This window comes from Octodon degus, unplaced genomic scaffold (assembly GCF_000260255.1).
Source record: "Octodon degus isolate 3935 unplaced genomic scaffold, OctDeg1.0 scaffold00138, whole genome shotgun sequence".
NCBI lineage: Eukaryota > Metazoa > Chordata > Mammalia > Rodentia > Octodontidae > Octodon > Octodon degus.
In genome coordinates, this window is record NW_004524714.1 from 7,450,152 (window position 1) to 7,455,112 (window position 4,961).

General features: G+C 37.6%; 1 pseudogene; it reads left to right on the forward strand.

The window, feature by feature from the left end:
• LOC101561984 overlaps positions 1–4,956 on the forward strand; it is a 5,768-nt pseudogene extending 812 nt beyond the window's left edge.
• Positions 4,957–4,961: the final 5 nt, after the last annotated feature.

Here is a 4,961-nt window from a genome sequence, read left to right on the forward strand (position 1 = left end):
TTTTTTTTTTTTTGCTCCGAATGCCTTGAGGGCAGGTTTGGTGGTTTGAATTGTGGGGATCGAACCACAGCAACCTGAGCCTGACTGCTTTGTTGAAGCAGCCACTTAAAGAACTGAGCTAAGGGGCAGGCTCTCACCATGCTCTTCTTGACTTGATGGTTTGTGAAGAGAAATCTGCCATTATCCTGATAGATTTTCCTTTAAATGTGATCTGTTTCTTTTTTCTAGTGGCTTTTAGTATACTGTTCTTATGATGGATTTCTGGGATCTTGATTATTATGTCTGGGTGTGTCTTTAATTGGGTTGATATTATTTGGAGTTTTATATGCTTCAGTTCCCTGAATGCCAGATTTTTTCCCCATATTTTGGAAGTTTTCTGCTATTATTTCTGCCCATATTCTTTTTATATCATTTGTATTGACTCCTTCTTTCTTATTTATATCTATTAATCTTACATTGTTCATCTTTGCATCATCTTGCAGATGTTGAATTATTTTTTCCTGCATTCTAGCTGTTTTCAAGAGATCTTTTCTTACTTTTTCACTAGCTGCAATTGTGTCTTCAAGATCTGAAAGTCTATTTTCACTTTCATTCAAACGATTTTGCCAGCTTGTGATTGAGGTTTTAGTTTCCTGTATATCACTTTGAATCTGCTTTGTGCATTCTATTTCTTTCCTATATTGCCCATTCAAGGGTTCCATCATTTTTATATTCTCATCTATTTTTTATCAGTATCTTCTTTAGAAGCACTCAGTACTTCATTTACTATAGTTATTTCTTTTTTTACTTCAGATATTATTTCTGGTCTGATTTCCTCTATACCTTTCTGCAGTTGTTTCTTCACTTCAGATGCTATTGTTTCAGAGATTTCAGGTGTGTGATTTCCAATTTCTTCTATGCTATTGTCTCCTGCATTTGTTCTGGTGGGCTCGGGTCCTGAGAATGCATTTTTCTCCTTCCCTTTGTCATTTTGTATATCACTGTCCTCTGACCTTTGGTGTAGAGCTTTGGTTCAGTTATTTCCTAAGCCCCTACCAATATTATTACTCAAGAGAGATCACATGGTTAAGGCAGTTATAGTTTTCTATTTATAGTGCAACAATTAACAACACTAATAATGGGTGGTGAGATTTAGCAATTGACAAACTTTTGTATCTATTTGGTTTATATTTTATACAATAACAGCAAACTTAATAATTGTACAGCTAAACAGATATTGAATTGGGAATATATATTTAAATTAGTTCCCCTAAGTTCCCTCTGGCTACCTCCCCTTGATGTACCCGAGTCTAAGTTCACCCCAGTTACCTGTTGCCACCTCTCTCCCTTGAGAGAGAGAATACTCATTTTAGGTCAGAGTTTAGCAGTGTGTCTTAGCTTATTGGGTTGGATTTACCAAGTTCAAACTCATCCAGCTGGGCTTGTCTTGGTTCTGGCTGCTGTGCTTGGATTCTTCCTGCTGGGTGTACTGCTTTGGAGTTCCCTCTGGATGGTCCTAAAGTGAATCAGCCTCTCTGCTGTGGAGTCCCTCTGGGTGATCCCAAATGGACCCTGGTGCTGTGTTGTGCACTTTCTCTCTGGCCAGTCTTGAACAGACCTTGGTGCTGTGTTGTGAAGTTCCCCTCTAGCTGGTCCCAAACTGACTTGGCTGCTCTAAAGTGGAGTTCCTCTCTGGTCAGTTCCAGATTGACCTTGATGCTGTGGTGCGGAGTTCCTCTCTCAGTGTTTTTGTCTTAACTTTCTGTTTTTGATCTATTTTTATTTTATTAATACATGCTGAGACATATGGAACTATGCCCATCTTCTGTGTATTCAAATCCAGTTTTCCCAACACCATTAGTTAAAGAGGTTGTCTTTCTTTCTGCATATGTTTTTGGCTCCTTTGTCAAATATCAAATAGCTGAATGTGCCTGTGGTTATCTCTCCTTCCTCCATTCTGTTCCACTGATTCACATTTATGTTTTTGTGACAGTACTTTACTTTTTTTTAAATTACTGTGGTTTTGTAATATAGCTTCAAATCTGAGATTGTGATGTTTCTTGCATTGCTTTTGTTACTCAGGATTACTTTTGCTTTTCTGGGACTCTTCTGTATCTACATAAATTTTAGGTTTGTTTTCTTTAGATCTATGAGGAATTTTATTAGCATTTTCACTGAAATTGCATTAAATGTATATATCAGTTTGGGTGTATAGCTATGCCAATTATGTTAGCTCTGCCTATCAAAGAACACAGAATGTCTTCCTATTTTCTGAGGTTCTCTTTAATCTTCTTTTTCAGAGTGATGGAATTATTTATTGTCAATTGTTAAATTGATATCTAGCAGGTCATTTGGCTCTCTGAAGTTTTTTTTCTATAGTAAGTTTTTCAGTTCTTGAAAGTAATTTTGATTGAATATGTGATCTTGGTTTTGTTTGCTGTTGTTTTCACAGTAGTCAGAGACCCCTTGCTCTGTTCCTCTTCTTCACATTCTCTGGACTTTCTCTTTTTAGCCCCCAATTAAAACAAATACTAGTCAGCTTGGAATCTATTTCCATAATTTCTCTCTTGCTGCGAGACTTCATATTTGAAGAAGTTATAGGATTATTTGCTTTTAGACTGCCCTAAACAGAAGAGCCACTATGCATTGACAATTTAATGGACAAAACTCTTTCAAGTCCTTGCCTCTATTTTAAAAATGGTCTTTCATAATTTTCCCTGAGAGTAAAGATTAATTTTTTACCCTATTAAATCTCAGGCAGAAAGTGTTGATTGCCTCTGTTTGATCCTGCTCAGAGCCTGATGCTCTAAGTTCATGAAGCTATGGGTCCATTTGTATTTTCGATGTCAGGACTATGTATTGTGTGTTTTTGTTTTAGTATTATGGTTGTTTTTCTATTTTTATGAAGCCATCTTCAGATTAATTATGATACAGATAAGAGTCCCCAGAAGAGCAGAGAAAAGAAAAAAGAGAAGAGAATAGAAGAGAGGACAGGGGAGGAGTGCAGAAGAGAGGAGGGATGAGATGTAGCAAAAAACCTGAAGAGATATTAGACTAAAAATATCCAGATGTAATAAAAATATCTATCCATATGTATAAAAATCCCATTGAGGGCCAGGGAGATAGCTCAGTTGAATAAGTGCTTGCCTGGCAAGTGCAAGGGCCTGAGTTCAATCCACGGTTCTGAAAAAAAAAATTCCATTCAGCTCCAAGCAGAATAAACACAAAGTTGTCCATAATAGTTGAACTAGTTAAATTTCTAAAATCATAAAATAAGACCAGCCAGACAAAAATGACAAATTTGCTGCAGGAAAAACAAAGACAAGAATTATAGGTGATTTTCTTTTAGAAACAATACAAGTTTAAGAAAATGGAGACTGCATTATCACCTAGGTGGCATGTGACAGGTGTTTCATGTGCATCTGCTGACGTCTACACTGGTGATCAGCAGAGGCCCCTGCCAGGGTGGGGAAATCTAGATGTCGCCTTCTGGCTTCTTGGCCTATAAATCCTCAGGAATTCAATGCAGAAAAGAATCTATAAAAAGCCATTTACTTTGTGGCTGCTGTTCAAGTGCAGCTGATCAGCAAGGGTTAACACAACCCTATTAAAAATATTCTAAGTGAAAATGACTTTTTTTTCTTCATGGAGAAAGTGCCCTTTTCAAGCTTTTAGAAAAGGAAGAATCAAGTCATGTTGATGAACTATAGTCTGAAGAAATGGCTATTTCTGATTTTTCTGCTGGTGAGAACATTGGGCCACTTCCTTTACCAGTTGGGAGAGCAACTTTATTGGGCTCTACACCAGCATTCACAACCCTTACATGACACATCTGAAAGTGGACTGGCTCATTACCGCCCGCTGTCCCTTTGGATCAGATACGAGGGCTCAGATCTGGAGAATGGCATCTGTTGGCTAGAAGCTGAGCTTATTCCAGATGGTGACAGCATTATAGAGGTGGTCTTATTTTCTGTCATTTATAAAACTAATAAAAATTATTCTCTGAATTTGGATAACCTTAAAAAATGTACACAAGAAAAGACATCACTTGTCTACTGGGACAGCCAGAGGCTTTGTGCAATATGAGCTATTTAAGTCAGTGTCTTGGATGATGTGGTCACCCTGGAACACATGGCCATCACTCTCGATATTTCCTGGAGTCCCATGGATGAGATGCTTCAAGTTCCTCCACTTTCTTCAGCTGCCACTCTGAATATCAAAGTGGAATCAGGAGTGCCCGGAGGTTGCTTGATTCATCTTCACAGAGAACTGAAATTTCTCCTTAATTAAATAAGCTGGATGGATTTGGTGATTCTACTAAATAAACAAATATATACATACCCAGAGACCACTGCAGTTGATAGATTCATCTTTTTCACAGTGTGGGGTGACCTTGGTTTTGTTGAACAACTGTAGTATAAAATGAGCAGCAGTGTGGTTTCATATCAAGACTTGGTGAAGTGTTTGATGCTGATCATGCAGATTTTCCATTGAGGTGACATCCAGCTGTGGGTCCCCAGTGGAGAACAGCTTATTAAGCAAGCTCATTCATAAGTCTTATCACTGAAGCATGGACAGTTTCTCTCAGTGGAACTCTTCCACTTCAAATGCCTTTGGAAATTGGTTTGGACAAACTGAAAAAAGATTATATCCAGTTTTTCATAGGTCAGGAGCTTGCATCTTTGAATCATTTGGAACACTTCACTTCTCAATGAGTAGAGATACAAGAACAGCTTTACTGTGTCCTCATTACAGAGCACCCAGTCAGGTGCATGCTTTTATTAAGCCTTGGCATGAGTTCCTTCTTTCTTTAACACAATCCTGCAGAAAATATTATAAACAAAATCCTGCAGTGGAGCAGCATATTTTTTTTTCAAAGTTTTATTGATAAACAGATAGCAATGAGACATTTTCAAATCAAATCAGAAGTACAGTTTCAACAAATAATACACTGCATATATTCTTCTTAGTGGTTAATTGCT